This window comes from Canis lupus, chromosome 10 (genome assembly GCF_048164855.1).
Source record: "Canis lupus baileyi chromosome 10, mCanLup2.hap1, whole genome shotgun sequence".
Lineage (NCBI taxonomy): Eukaryota > Metazoa > Chordata > Mammalia > Carnivora > Canidae > Canis > Canis lupus.
Genome location: NC_132847.1, coordinates 1,449,950 through 1,466,960, shown reverse-complemented (window position 1 = coordinate 1,466,960; position 17,011 = coordinate 1,449,950).

The following is a 17,011-nucleotide window of genomic DNA, read 5'->3' as shown; positions in this document are numbered from 1 at the left end:
TTGGGGTTCTGATCTGTGACTAGGGAAAGACACAAACATTTTAGTAGGCAGATCAGAGAATGCTGGGAGCAGTACTCCCAGCAGATTGAGGACCATGAAGATTTGCTTTAATTGGATGGTTTATTGCCTGGTCTCTTCTAGCCTGGAGATCTACCAGTGGATGCATGACACAGAGTTAGGGCAGGCTACCAATCAGGAGAGTAAGAGCTCAGGAGAGTATGAAGTTTAAGATAGTATGAACTAGCATTAAAGATGGTAATTTGAAGTATCATTAAAGAAAGACCCCAACATGTAGTGACTCTAGAACCAACACCTGAGCAAGGCAGATTCAGTTTCCTAAGAGGAAGAGGTTAGTGAAAGCTAAGTTTGCTGAAGAGGAGTATTACTCCATTCTCTGCTGGACACAACTCCTGTGCTTATTTTTGGACACACACGTACCTTTAAGATCTAATCCATTTTATGTGGAACATCTGTTACTCTCCCTAGATGGAGATTGAAGATACATAGCTTATACCATTGAGAAGAAAAAAAAAGTCTCTCCTAAAAATTCAAATGAAATGCATCAACTCCCATGATTGGTCCTGAGATAGATCTGTAAAGAGAAGAAATCTCTGAGGCATTGACTGTAGGGGAAGGGTTAGGGCAGGAGAGCATCTCTGAATCAGGTTTCTGGACTCTATGGGAAGAGGAGGTCATGGTAGCAGGAGATTCCAGAGATATCATTCGAGGGTAATTAATTATTCTAGGGGGTTGTTTTTATTCTCTTAGAATAAAGTGCATTGGAAGAAACAGTGTGAAGAAACAGTGTGATGAATCACCAAAGTATGGTTTACTGTGAAGCCAGAAAAGCGTGAGCTTACATTGGAGATGCCCTAGCAGTGATTCAGATGGTGGTCATATGCTTTTGTAGAGCTTAAAATAATAGACTATTTTGACTGTATTTGATTGAGATCACTGTCTCTTTCTACTGTAATTTTTCTTCCACCACATTTCCTGTTCTTGCAGGTAGTGGCCCTTCTAAGGGGAAATTGTATTGCAGATATATTTTTAAAATACAACTTGAAAAGATGTATTCTTATTTGATCTTATCTGATATAAGATCAAAATATTCTTATTTTGAAATGACAGAAAGCAGTTTCACTTGATTATTAATAATTCCCAAGTTTCTTTTTTATTAAGCCAAAATTTATTTTGAAAATTTTTGCCGAAGGATCTTTAACATTCAATATCTATCAGTAAACTCATTTAGAAATAAAATAATATGTTGAAAGTATTATCTAAGTAGCAAAATAACTCCCAGGTAAATGCCTGGCTGTCTTCAGTGAGTGTTGGGATACAGGGCTTCCTCATCTCGTGGGAGGGCTGAGTGTTGACAGAGAGCTACATTTCTCTATATGAAGTGCTTGAGATGATAGGGGTAATAGATGCATATATCTAGTCTAGTTTGATTTGGTTAGTTGAGGAAAAGAGGAAAAAAGACACTATATTGTAATTGAATGAGGAAAGCTTTTACAAAGGCTGGTAATTTGAAAGCTATAAAGGAAAACATATTATGTGAATATGTGGCTGTATGCATTACATATGTGTTTTTTTGCATGCCAAAGATATCATCAACAACATCAAAGCTTAAGGAATATATTAGGAAATTTACCTGCATAATATATGAGAGGCGAATGGACAATATCAATAAAGTACAAAATACAGAATAGTTCTTACAAAATAATGGGAAAAAAGATATATAATCCCATGAAAAACATAAGCAGTGAATATAAAAAATAACAATTTGTGGAAAAGACAATGGCTGGTAAACTTATACTTGGTCTCAGTGTATTTAGAGATATGTGAGCATTCATTTCACTTCCATAACTTTGGCAGGTAGTTAAATTAATGATAATTCCTTTTGTTGGCATGGATACTGGGGGAAACTGTACACTCATGTAATTGTAGTAGAAATATGAGTCATTATATCCTTTTAAATGAGCTATTTGGCAAGATCTATAAAATTTAAATAAACACATAGACTTTGACCCAGCAATAAGGCTCTTGTGAATCTATTCTAAACAAATTAGAACACTAGGGACTCATACATACGTGTTTAGTGCTATACAGTTGACGATGACAACAAATTGGAAATGGAATTAGTGCTAATTAAATAGGTGAATGATTGAATAAACTGTGGTACATCTGTACATTGCACAGAATACATTCATTATAAGGAGTAGGTTAGTGTTTTACCCATTGACCAGCATAAATTTCCATGATGTATTGTTACATGAAGAATGAAAGTTGCAGAAATGTATATAAAATAGGATTACATTAGGGATCCCTGGGTGGCGCAGCGGTTTGGCACCTGCCTTTGGCCCAGGGCGCGATCCTGGAGACCCGGGATCGAATCCCACATCGGGCTCCCGGTGCATGGAGCCTGCTTCTCCCTCTGCCTATGTCTCTGCCTCTCTCTCTCTCTCTCTCTCTGTGACTATCATAAATAAAAAAAAAAAAAATAGGATTACATTAAACTTAAAGTGTCAAAGAGCTCTTTGATTTTATTATATATGCATGGAAAAATATGGTAATAAACACATAAGGTTATTTGTATTGGTTATTAGACATGTGTTGATTAGGCAAAGGAAAGAAGGGAGGGGTCAAAATAAGACTGTAAGAAACAGGAAGTTCCCAGATTAAAAAAAAAAGGACAAGGGATCCCTGGGTGGCGCAGCGGTTTGGCGCCTGCCTTTGGCCCAGGGCGCGATCCTGGAGACCCGGGATCGAATCCCACATCAGGCTCCCGGTGCATGGAGCCTGCTTCTCCCTCTGCCTGTGTCTCTGCCTCCCTCTCTCTCTCTGTGTGACTATCATAAATAAATAAAAATTAAAAAAAAAAAAAATAAACTAAAAAAAAATAAAAAAATAAAAAAAAAGGACATGATATATGATTCAGTTCAATTTGTACAAAAGTTTAACTGTATGTGTGTAAAAGTGTATACATGTGAGAAAGGAAAGATGTTTTAAAATATGGTCACTATTATGAATTCACTTGTATCTTCCCAAACTTCATATGGGAACCTCCAGCCCTTGGTGTGACACTCTTTGGAAATAGGGTATTTAAGGAGGTACTTAAGGTTAAATGAGTTCACAAATGTAGAGCCTTCATCCAAGAACACGGGAAATCAGGGATGTGTGTACACAGAGAAAGCCATATGAAGGCACAACAAGAAGGTAGCCATCTGCAAGCCGGAGACGCCTCAGGAGAAACCAAACCTACTAATACCTTGATCTTGGAATTCAGCTTCCATGATTCTGAGAAACAAATTTATGTTGTTTAAGTCACCTAATCTGCAGTCTTTTGTTATGGCAGCCCTCACAAACTAGTACTATCAATCAAATTATTCATGTGGTTTACCTCAATATTTCAGGTGATTTTGTATTTTTTTCTTTAGATGTGTCTATGCTATGTGATTTTTTTTTAACAGTGAAAATAAGTTATTTTTAGGGCTATTATTTTTAAAACATTTAATTAATTAACAGAGAGAAAGAGAGAGCTCAAGTGTCACGGGAGGGGCAGAGGGAGAGTGAGAGGGAGAGTCTTAAGCAGGCTCCACGCTGGGCTGGGCATGGAGCTCCTTGTAGGGTTTGATCTCATGACCCTGAGATCATGACCTGAGCCAAAGTTTAGAGGTTGTCACTTAACCGACTGAGCCACGTAGGCATCCCATTTTTAAAACATTTTAAATGAGATAAAAAGGAATAAGAGGTAGTAGGCCCTGGAATTAAAAGGTCATGTTACCTGACCAAATTCAGCAAAATGGAAAATGAAAGGTACGTCTTATATAGTGTTGGAGAGGGGCAGAAACACCCCAAGGGAGCATAGAAAGAATGGGTATAGACAGTGAGAAGATAACAGAATAGCCTCTCAGAGGGAAGCAGAGATGCAGAACAGATAGGCTCAGAGGAAATAAAAGACCTTTTGGCTTCAGTCTCTTTATGGACTGGTAGTACCTTATTATTGTTTTCATATTTCCATGAGATTTCACATATCTTTCTAAAATATTTTTTTCTGATAACTTGAATCAAATCTCTGCCGTGTATCCTAATGTCTACTAGAAAAATATGCAAGACTTCTATTTTGTTACAGAGAAATCTGATTGCCATGGCTTAGAACGTTTCATCCCGAGTGTTGCCCAGCACTGCACTGAAGACCAAGGGCTCTAAGATCTCCGAAGTTTTCACATTTAAGTCTGTATGTCTTCTCTAACATTGCCATACTGTGAAGCTTTCCTTGTCACTTATTTGGTTTTGAGCTTGTGGTAAGAAAAAGGGTGAATGACTCCCCCAGCTGAAAGATAAACCGAAGCCAATCATTATTTGAAAAAAAAAAAAATTAGTTGAAGAAAAGATTTCAGAACGGAAGTATTCTCCTACATTTGTAGAATAAAAGCTTGCTGTTCAGCACCATCACAGTTTCCTTGATGGACTACAATGAGATCAGCATTTGGCTTTGGGTTTGTCATTGCTATTTAGTTTGTTTTTTAAAAGATTTTATTTATTTATTTATTAGAGAGAGAGAGAGAGCACACATGAACAAGGAGAGAGGCAGAAGAAGAGGGGGAAGCAGACTCCCTACTGAGCAGGGAGCCGTACTTGGGGTTCAATATGAGGACCTCAAGATCATGACCTGAGCGGAAGGCAGACACTTAGCCGACTGAGGCACCCAAGTGCCCCTGGGTTGTTTCTGAAGTAAGCTCTTGTTTTCTGCCTCATCTCTAATTTATCTCACCGTCTGTTGGACTGAAGCACCTTTGTCAAGATTTTCTCCCTACCCAAGAGCTTAAAATGGCTCATAGTCCTTGGTGCTCTCTGATGGGTTTGCCAGTTTTTGTGCTTATCTTATCCATTAGTTCTTCAGCAATGTTTAGGAAATTGGGTCACGCTTTGCTATTCTCTTTACATGTCATTAATGTTTTACCTCAAACATTGTATATTCTACAGGCTTCTCTTCCCCCTTTGTCTTTTAGTTACTTGAATTCTTCCTTGCTTTGTGGTTGACTTCATGTCTTTCCCTTATTCTGAAGCATTTTCTGATCAATCTCATGCTAAAAGCGAACACTTACTTTTGACTTTCTCACGTACTTAGAATTTATCCCACACAGGTTAGCTGGACATTTATTTGGCTATGAAAATAAGAGAGCCTGTTTAGAATACTCTCTAAAGTGGGGGAAAAAAAACAAAAAATTCCAAGCCTAAATGAAGGATCCCCATACAGACCTATAGATGAGCTACTCACTGGTCTCAATACCACAGCTTGTGATATACTCAGGTAGTCACACAAGAATGTTAATAAAATCCCTTGTGCCTGAAAGAAGGGAAATGATGGTATTCTGACTACAAACATCCATAATACTAGATCCTTAAGATGGCTCTGGTATATTTACTCTTAAATAAGACTGTGTCCTCAGGACAAATTATGATGACTGTACATCAGGTAGGAGTCCCAAAATGCTTAAAAAGTTCTCTGTTCATTTGACAGGCTTGGATGTGACAGTGCGTATAAGGTTAATTAATTCCCTTCCCTAAAACCCAACTATTAAATATAAAATATTAAAAAACAGGGAAGGATTTTCATCCTCATAAAACTAGCAACTGAAACTTATAGTTTGTGATAAAATTTGGCCAGATACAGAGACATGGCTCCAGTTGAAAAAGGAGGCTGAAATCTGATTATAAGGCTTCATTTTTTTCCTTTACACATATATTTCCCTAAATACAACTTTTTATATGCTAAAGAGAAGAGAAGGGAAGAAACTGGAAATAATAATATGTTAGATAATTTTGGAGATATAAGAAAAGACAAATGAACAAAAATTAAATAATCCTATGTGTCTGAACTTGCTAACAATGGGACTTCCCTGGGAGCTATGGGACCATATACGGACCTGGCTTTTTGCCAAGGAGAGTGGAGAACAGATTGGGGCACAGATATATGTAAGCCATATAGGGCTGTACATCCCAATGCAGCTGCTTGTTTTCCTATAACCTATTATCAAAATGAGGCCCAGCATGGGGAGGCCCTCAATAAGTGCCAGCATATAAACTGAATTCTTATTGTGCGTTTACCAATGGCACATGTGCAAACATATACATGATTGATACTTTACCAGTGTGATTTGATAAGGCTGCATATATTATTTATTTTTGTTCCTTCATTTTTTTCAGTAGTTCATTCTGATTGGTCAGATAGGTTGTACTCTTTGTACTTTTTTTTTTTTTTTTTTTTATGTTTCTTCATCAATAGCTTTTGTTTTTTTGTTTTTTTTTTTTTTATTTTTTTTTATTGGTGTTCAATTTACTAACATACAGAATAACACCCAGTGCCCGTCACCCATTCACTCCCACCCCCCGCCCTCCTCCCCTTTCTTTGTACTTTTTTACTATGACCTTCATACAAACATTACTCATATACCACACCCACACTTTTCAACCAACTTACTATAACACACATTCTTCTACCTTTTTTTTTCACATTCTTCTACCTTAAGAACAATACTGCCAACCCACACAACATACCACACCCAAAGCCTCTCTTTATTATACCCTTCACCAAAACATGAGCACCCAGCGAAGCCCTAATATAAAACTTCCTCCAACATATTCACCAGTCACAATGATCATAGATTATAGAGCCCATGCAATAACCAAGATCATTCACCTTAAGTAGTTATTGACCATTTACTTTAAATCACATATGCATATGTGTACCTATGTTATTTTAAAAACTGGAAAATATTTTTGTCCTCTGTGCTTGATGGTGTGTGTATGTGTGCGAGAGTCTGTTGGTTGGAGGAGGAAACTGGGGAGACAGATGAAGAGTAGAGAAATTGCTGACTGCCTCTTTAGAGAACATGCATCTTGAGTCCATCACTAACTACTAATGTCCAGGGATCAATACTGTAAATATGGATTCTTGTCGCTTTACAAAAAAGTCATAAAGTCATTTCTGAAATAGGTCTGAGTGAAAGGAACACTGTCTGTCATAGTTCTGATAAAGAATGTGAGTTAAGCTTATGGCCATGCTAATAAATTCTATAGAATTATTCAAAGGGATCCAACATTCTTCATGAACTTTGTGAGCAAAGCATGTTTTTCAAGATTGTCTCTGCTAAAAAGTCTAAAATAGCTTCTTCTTGGTTCTGCTTAATGGCTAATTTCCCTTATTGGTACTCCTTAACCTATTAATATAGTAAAAGTAGACAGATACTTGCCAAAGTGCTCTCTGAAAAGCAAAAATTGATTTTGTTTTGAGGAATGGTTACTGAAGATAATGCAGAGATTTTTGAATTTTTTCAAGGCCATATAGAAACTTTTTAGACTATAGTAAATCTCTGTTGTTTTTGCTTAAGGGCATCCATTTCTCACTCTTCTATTACTAGCACCTCAACCTCTTTTTGGAGATACCATTTCTCTTGAACTGTGAGTACAGGGGAACCATAGCTACCCCAGGATGGGCATGTCACTCAACATAATTTACTCTCATTTCCCTAGAGATACAAATTGTTTTACAGATAACATCAGAAACTAATATTTTGGGGATCCCTGGGTGGCTCAGCAGTTTAGCGCCTGCCTTTGGTCCAGGGTGTGACCCTGGAGTCCCGGGATCGAGCCCCACATCGGGCTCCCTGAATGGAGCCTGCTTCTCCCTCTGCCTATGTCTCTGCCTCTCTCTCTCTCTCTGTCTCTGTCTCTGTCTCTCTGTCTCTCATGAATAAATAAATAAAACCTTAAAAAAAGAAACTAATACTTTGATAGAACTTACTGGCTGCCAAGCACTGCTGCAAGTACTTTAGGTGTATTAAGTAATATAATCCCACAAATCCTCCAGTTGTTTCAGGCAATAAGGACTATTTTAGAGATGACAAGATTAAAACTCACAAAAGTTAAACAACTTGATCAGCGAGACATAATTAGTAAGCCCTGACCCATGATATGAACCAGTTTTTCTAGCTGTAGAGTCTGTCGTCTTAACTCAAAGGCTTGCGTCCTTAGTCAGTCTAATTATGGAAGTTGTGCTGGAATTATTGGGAAGGAGATGTTTTCTTTTTTTTTCTCTCTCTTTTTTTAAAGATTTTTTTATTTTAGAGAGAGAATGAACAAGTTGTGGGGAGGGGCAGAGGGAGAGAGAGAGAGAATCCTGAAAACAGACTCTCTGCTGAGTGCAGAGCTGGATGTGGTGCTTGATCCTAAGACCCCAAGATTGTTACCTGAGCCGAAATCAAGAGTCAACTGTTAAACCAACTGAGCCACCCAACTGCTCAAAAGAGATGCTTTCATATTGTGTGGGCTTACTGGGTTGCTAGGATGCAAACCTAGAGATGCTAGTAGCCATCTTGCCATCTCTTTGAGAGGCTGTTGAGAATGTAGTAATGGAGGCACAGGGACAAGAGATAGATTTCACCACCTCATTCGAAGCTGATATCCCTCTGGAATTTTAGGTACATGAGTTATTTAATCTCTGTTGTCAAACATAAATTATTTAAGCCAGTTTGAACTGGGTTCCTATCACATGTCATTGGGATGTCCTAATCCACAGATATGTACTTAACTTGATTCCTAGGCTATTGAGAATTGAGGGAGGGTTGATGGGAAGAAATGAAAAATAAAAAATGCCTAGTAAACCTGTCCAGGGCCACATAATGGAAGCAGTTGTGCCTGTTCCAGACACACAAGAACATGGGCTGGGGTTCATTTAGTTTGGATTATTTTTTTAAGTTTATTTATTTATTCATTCATTCATTCATAGACACAGAGAGAGAGAGAGAGAGAGAGAGAGAGAGAGAGGCAGAGACACAGGAGGGAGAAGCAGGTTCCATGCAGGGAGCCTGCCATGAGACTCAATCCCGGGTCTCCAGGATCACGCCCCGGGCTGCAAGTGGCGCTAAACCGCTGCGCCACCGGGGCTGCCCATTTAGTTTGGATTTTAAACTGTAACAATATGTGAAGTGGTTATTTTCTAAGTTAGAAAAAAGAGGAAAATATGATAAACAAGTATGTTCTCATGCTAATAAGTAACAAATGGGAATTTTAGTTTTGAAAAGAAGGAAAAGTAGTATCTCTCGAGTGTTAAAATATACCAAACACTATTCTAAATGCTTTCTTGTATTTTATTATTTAAGTGTCCCAACACAATGCAGAGGAAGATATTTTCCACGTGTGGAGACTGAGGTTTGGGATGTTAAACTATCCAAAGTGAAGATGAAAGTATTCTATCTATAGCTGATACTTGGTCAGAAAACCAAATGACTTATCCTGATTACCTGTCTCTTTTCTCCCTCCACACAAGAGTCTTGTACAGCTTAATGTCCAATCTCCACAGCAGCTAGAAGTGGGCATATGACATACTTTATGCTAATGAAGTTTAACCAGAGGGACGCCAGGGTGGCTAAGTGGTTGAGCGTCTGTCTTTGGCTCAGGTCATGATCCTGGAGTCCTGGGATCGAGTCCCTCATGAGGCTCCCCGCATGGAGCCTGCTTCTCACTCTGCCTATGTCTCTGCTTCTCTCTTTGTGTCTCATGAATAAATAAGTGAAAATCTTTAAAAAAAAATTTTTTAAGCAGAACTCTTACTGAGGATTCTGGAAAGTACTAAAAGGAACATATGTATCTGATGCCTTGCAGTTCCCTCTTATATTCTGAAGTGAATATGGGCTCAATTCTTGGGGCTTTAGCAGCTATTTTATAACTATGGTGGAAGAAGCAAATTCCTGAAAGGGTGGTAGAATGTAAAGATAGAGGGAACCTGGGATTTGTGGACATCATCAAAGACTGCCTACCTCCAGATTTTTTTCTTAGGCTAGATGATTAAATGTCTTTATTGCTTATCCCATTATTACTTGCAGTCTACCATGTATGCATGATTATTTTCTTATTTGCCACTGAATGTACTTCTGATATATAGACCTTAGATAAACCCATGGCTAATGCCCCTGCTGTTTTTCTTATAATACAACCTTTTTGGCCATTATTTTCTTGCTTCATCAGTGAAAATGGTTGTGGTATTTGGAGTTGGTTATATGTAAAAAAAATCTATATTTAGTATATAAGTACTATATATATGTATATATAATATATATTATATTTTGAACACAAAAAACCATTGCTAGCTAAATGTAAATTACCTTATCCTTTCTTCAAACTCTTTTTTCTTTTTTAAGATTTCATTTATTTATTCATGAGAGACACACAGAGAGAGGTAGAGACATAAGCAGAGGGAGAAGCAGGCTCCATGCAGGGAGCCCGATGTGGGACTTGATCCAAGGACCCCGGGATCACGCCCTGGGCCCAAGGCAGATGCTAAACTGCTGAGACACCGAGGGATCACCTTTCTTCGAACTCTTGCACTTAATTTTTCTCTTTGAATCTCTCCTACTCTTCTCTTTCCACTTGTAGTACAGGAGTTAACAGTAAGGCACAAGAATTAGTAGTAGAACAGGAAGATGATGCTAATTTTCTGTTAGGTTGAAAGAAGATAATGATAAGATTATTTTGTGCCAATATGGTGTTTACATATAAAAACTTTTAACAAGATCCAAAAGAATGCATGAAGCAAAAGACTAATTGCCTGTTTTTAAGACAGGATCAGAAGTCTGTGACTTCCTAGCTTTTCATCACACTCATGTCAGACTTTTATTTTTATTTATTTATTTTTAAAAGATTTTATTTATTTGATAGATAAGCCTCATGTATTTTTTTAGATGTTCCTTTTCATTTCAATTCTTAAAAGCTCAATAGTAATTTAGAATCATCTCTTTTTGAAAATACCTATCAAACAATAGTTGGAAGCAGGTTGTCATGCTTTAACTAATTAATTAATTTATTAATAATTTTGGGTCCCCAACCTGATGGTTGAGCTGCATGTATTTGCAAAAATTGATAACCTGCATGTTTCAGGCAAACAGCTTAGCCAAATTCTCAAGATATAAAATGAGACAAACAAGAGGGACGTAGAAAGGATCAACAACCAGTGGTTACTCCAAAACCAATTCACAGGAGTCTGAATTTGGTAGGTAAGGGAAAATGTGAAATTTTACCTTCTCTCTACTGGGCAATATAGAGATCCGGGAGAGCAGACTCTGGTAAGAATTCTCACCCTTACCAGCATTTTCAAGTTTTTCTAGGATTCTACCTGCAGTCTCTGAAGTGAGTGGGATTTAAAGTAGAGAGTATAGCCATAGTATTTACCAGAATTTGGCAAGAGCTTCACTGATGTTTTTTTAAAGGGCATTTGTGACTTAAAAAAAAAAAACAAACCAGATCGGCTCTACACTCAACGTGGGGCCTGAACTCATGTCCTGAGCTCAAGAGTCCCATGCTCTACTGATTGAGCTAGCCAGATGCCTCAACTTTTCATTAATTTTTAATTTTACCTTTCCCATGGCTGTTTAAGGGAATAACTGGTAGCAGTTTACGGAGAGTCCCTTGGAGTCCCATCAGCCCTGGGAGGGGCCCATATCAGGACCCTTCCTTGAGGCTATGAGAACATTGGAATTGGTGTCAAAAGATGACACAAAACCTTTGAGGACAATCTTTTTTCTAGTTGCAGAGTTGATTATAAAAGAGACATTGATTTCTGGGTCAGTGTTTTAATTATGGACTCCTAGGAGGTTACAACAGGTGAGGCCCAGGTGTTTTAGTTTGCTGGGTTTGGAGCTATTGCAGTTATAAGGCCATTCGTGTGGTGGACTTTTGTTTATGGTCTTGTGGTCTCTTAAGAGTGGAAAGGTCATTAAAGGATTAGTAGATTCTGAATATTCAGGTAAAGAAGGAGAGAGGGGAGTAGTAGGAATCACATCAGTCTTACAGTCTTGTTTTAGGTAACTTTTGTGTCTACCTTTTCATTAGTCTTTTGCAATTAATCCTTCATTGGAGCTATTTTGAATTTTCGAAGACTCTTAGAAGCTTCCGCATACCAGTTAAAATAGTTATCCCATTTTGTTTGTTTGATTTGGGAACTCTTGCTTTCAGGTACACTTCTAAAATGAACAGTCTTGTAGAATTGGAACATTCCCCTAAAAGCTGTCGCAATTCTAGGTTGTCTTAGTAAGATGCTGCCATTTTTGTAGCTATATAGATTTTCTGGGACCACAGTTCTTGACATAAAATAAGCATTTGAGCTGGAAGATGACACGTTCAATTCTTTGAAACTGGAAGATCAGAATTCTTTAGCTAAGCCTTGTCTCTTGAAGCCAAATAAATACTGAAGAAGGATGTGCCAGTGGGTTGGGAGTTTTGTTTTACTCTGTATCTTGTTGCACAGAAATTTTCTTGTGGTTGGTGGGTGACCTAATGTCAATCTAACCCATTCCACGACTAACTTATCCTAGCCAGACATTATAGAGTTAGATAGCGAGTTCTCTAATGGCTTTTAAGTGCTTAACCCAGGCCCGCCAGTTTTGTACCTTTGGGTTTTGAGGTTCCTGTTAGCAAGAGCTCTATTATTTCTTTCACAAAAACATTTCTCTATAGTTAAAACCCTAATGGCTTTAAAACCCTAAATGGCTTTTAATAGTCCAACTTGTGCCTACTTAGATTTTGATGTGCCATTGATCAAAAAATTCTGAATTTCTTGTCTTGTTTTTATAAGTCCTCCAGCAGTTTGTGCTCTGGACTTATTCTGAAATTTCATGAGTCCACTAATGGCTGCCACCTGTTGTGGACTGACAATATAGTTACCTTGGAACCTTTCCAGGATCCCAGAACCTTTCTGGTAACTATAGATTTATATATTTAATATAAATTTATCTATAATATGTCTTCTTGAAACTCATTTTAATAATATTCAATATATATTTATATTTTATGTTGTATAGCCCACATTATATATTTACACATTTATTTATATGTTTAAATAATAATTTATTTTGATATTTACATATTTTATATGCATTTATATAGTGTATTTATTTATTTATTAAATATTTTATTTATTTATTATGAGAGAGACAGAGAGAGAGAGAGAGAGGCAGAGACACAGGCAGAGGGAGAAGCAGGCTCCATTCAGGGAGCCCGATGTGAGACTCGATCTCGGGACCTTGGGATCAGGACCTGAGCTGAAGGCAGACGCTCAACTGCTGAGCCACCCAGGCGTCCCTATAGTATATTTATATAATTGAAAATATTAATTATATTTTATATATTTAAATACTTATTTAAGTATTTAATACTTGAAATACTTTATATATATTAAATATATCAGTATTTTTGATATCAAATAAACATACTGATATTTTTAAGTATATAGTTTCTTTGGATTAGAGAACAGCATGCAGAGCTCAAATTCATGTGTGACTTACTCATGGCCTTTTATATCAACTAGAGAAACAGTGAAATCACACATTCAGCAGGCACCTGTGTGACTTTTCGTCCCATAGGCTGTTAGCAGTTAACTTCAGATCCCATTCTTCACTGCCCCCAACTGTAAAAGAAATGATCAAAGAAGATGATTTAGGAGATAACGAACATACTTTTTAGTTAACACTTCATGAAGGAGACACAAAGAACTGCACAATAGGTCAGAAGGCAGGAAGCTTTTATAGGGTAAAGAATAAAGAACAAGGAAGGGACAAATAGATAGCCTGGGGGCATGTCAACTTGTTTGGGGTGAGAGGGCCCAGGGTTGACTTGGTGTCTGAGGGGATTGGTGGACTGGTTGTACTGCATTTTTGGTCAGAGAGTTTACAGGGACACAAAGTTATCCAAGTTTTGGTTTGCTTCCATGACACCCTGATTGGGAGCAGCTCCATCTTGGGCCTAGAAAATTATTTCAACACTCTCTTTGATTTTCAGCAATTTGACTATGATATGTATAGGTAAGAGTTTCTCTGTGTTTTCCTTTTTTGTTAAACTTTTTGCATTTGTATCATTATGTTTTTCACTAAGTTGTGAAAATTATCACTCTCTTATTTCTTCAAATACTTTTCTGCCTTGTTCTCTCCCTCACCTTCTTGTGGCACTTCAGGTTTGTCTAGGATAATACTTATTAATATTGTTCCAGAGTTTCACTGAGGCTCTGTTAATTTATTTCAATCCGTTTTCTCTCTGTCCTTCAAAATGGGTAATTTCAATTGATTGAACTTCAAATTGATTGATTTTTTCTACTGTTATGCAGTCTTCTATTCAGTTTCTCCAGTGAAGTTTTCATTCCCAGTTATTATACATTTCATTTCTATTATTTCCATTTGTATAGAGTTGTTGAATCAATGTGTTGTGCACTCAAAACTAAGATAAAGTTTTATGTTGATTATTCTTCAATCAAAAACCCGTGTATAGGGGGATAAACTCCAGGCTGGAGGAGGGAGTTGCTATTTGCAGGGATCACAAGAATTTACTAGGCTGATGGTCACTCCCATTTCTTTTTCCTCTTTTCTTAAAATGATAGTTTTATTGAGCTATAGTTCACATAGATTTTATTTCTTGATCTACTTGTCAGTAAAATCGACGTTTGTTTGAAAATACATTAGTAAAAATAATTTTAATGGGAGGAGTTTGGTGACGACTGGGTGGCTCAGCAGTTGAGCTTCTGCCTTCAGATCAGGGCATGATCCCGGAGTGCTAGGATCAAGTCCCACATCAGGATCCCTGCATGGAGCCTGCTTCTCCCTCTGCCTCTCTCTGTGTCTCTCATGAATAAATAAATAAAATCTTAAAGAAAATGGGAGGAGTTTGGTGTGTGCTTATCTAGAACAATTACCAAATAGCAAATGAAGAGCCCACGGTACAGAACACTGTGTAGAAAATGCTGCCATTTTGTAAAAGGTGAAAATAGTTGTGCATCTTTGCTCATAGGTTCATTAAATAGACCTGCTAAGATGACATGATCCCTCTGGTACAGACACTTGATGAATGGTCATTGCATGTGAAGGGAATTATTTTTTTTTTAATTTATTTATGATAGTCATAGTCACAGAGAGAGAGAGAGAGAGAGGCAGAGACACAGGCAGAGGGAGAAGCAGGCTCCATGCACCGGGAGCCCGACGTGGGATTCGATCCCGGGTCTCCAGGATCGCGCCCTGGGCCAAAGGCAGGCGCCAAACCGCTGTGCCACCCAGGGATCCCTGAAGGGAATTATTATTGTATATGTATATAGCCCTTGAATTATAAACTCTATAGAGGATTTCTATTCAACAAATAATAAAAGAAAAATTAAAGCCAAAATATCACTACAAATGATATAGGTCTACTCCTTATTCAGTTTCCACCCTGACTGGGTGTACTTTTACTTCCTGCCCTGACCACCCAGAGTTAGCAAGGACTCCACAGGTTTCAGGGCTCAGTCCTTGAGAAGACTACCCTCACTTCAGTCACCAGCTGCACTTGGGGGAATTCCCAGGTCATCTGGACCCCAACTGTCTACGAATTAGAAGGGCTTGCTAATTGATTAGAATGATTCACATGAGTCAGGAAAATTTTATACTTACACATACAGTTTTATTTAAAAAGAAGACACAAAGGCTGAGGTATGGGAGGGAATACACAGCTTCCATGCCTCTCTTCATTGAGCCAGTGTGTGCACCCTCCCAGAACATCAATGCAAACATCAACCCAAAAGCCCGCTGACCCTTGGTGTTCAGAGTTTTGATGGGAGTTTCATTACATAGACATCATTAGCCACTTGATTGAACTCATTCCCCACTCTCCTTTGCCTTCCCAGAGGTCCAACTGGCCCAAAGTCCCACCGTCTGTTCACATGGTTGGTCTTTTTGGTGGCCAGCCACTAACCTGAAGCTACCTAGGATCCTGCCAGCAATCACTTCATTGTTATATGGATAGATGTCTCTCTGTGATTTGTCCTGCATAACCAACCGGGACTTGCAAGCAAACTAAGAAATGTTGTTTGAGAAACTCATGCTATGTAAATAATCATGGGAACCTTGTTATTTAAAATAGATTATTTGTCCTCCAGGACAGAACTGACCATTCTGTTCTGGACACCAAGAGCTACAAATCTGGTCTTACATGCCCTCCTACTGCAGGCTGGCCAGGCCACATGGAATGAAATCCAGGAGAGGAGATAAGCACACATACTCCAGGCTCCTTGAAAATATAGAAACATAGTCATCAGAGAGGGAGAAAAAAGCATTAGAGACTATTAACTATAGGAAACAAACTGAAGGTTGCTGGAGGAAAGATGGGTAGGGGAATGTATTAATTGGGTGATGGGCATTAAGGAGGGCACATGATAGGATGAGCACTGGGTGTTATACACAACTGATAAATTATTGAACACTAAATCTGAAACTAATGATGTACTCCAGGTTGGTTAATTCAATTTAAATAATAAAAAAAGAAAGAAAATATAGGAACAAAATGACATGGAAATGCAGCTCCCTATAAACTGCACCTAGGCAAATAAATGTTTAATTTCAAACACTGTCATTTGCCCTATAAATATGGCCCTTATGGGGACAGTCAGTTGGAAGTCTCACCTGAGGGAGCACATTCTGCCAAGCCCCTCAATCAGAACTCTAACATGGCTGTTTCCATGGGGCTTCCCCAGATGTATCCAATTTGATGTAACTTTGCCACATTCCTATTTATTGCCTACTATTACCTCAATCTATGTGTAGATTCCTTTCCTCTTCTGTTTCTATTAGGTTTCTATAATAAAAGTAAAGTTTTCTTTTTTATTTTTCAAAACCAAAATATGGTTGCTGTGAATCTTTTGTTCAAGAATAAGCATAACAAAGTAAACTCGGGAAATTCCCATATTTTCTGAAGCTCTGTACCAGGAACCAGGGACAAAGATGAGATACACTCTTTATTCGACTTCACTCTCCATAGAATTTGGGCTGTTCAAGGTTAACAGGGGGGCCATGAGTGTCGTTTTTCCAAAACTCAGGTCTGTGTTCTCTGATTCTGGATTCAATTTCTGTCTGGAGCCTGGGGCCTGGTTGGAGTGTCCTTTTGGGGTCACTGAGAAGCCTCCTGCTGGGGTCCCTGTGTCCAACCCTTACTCATGATGCCC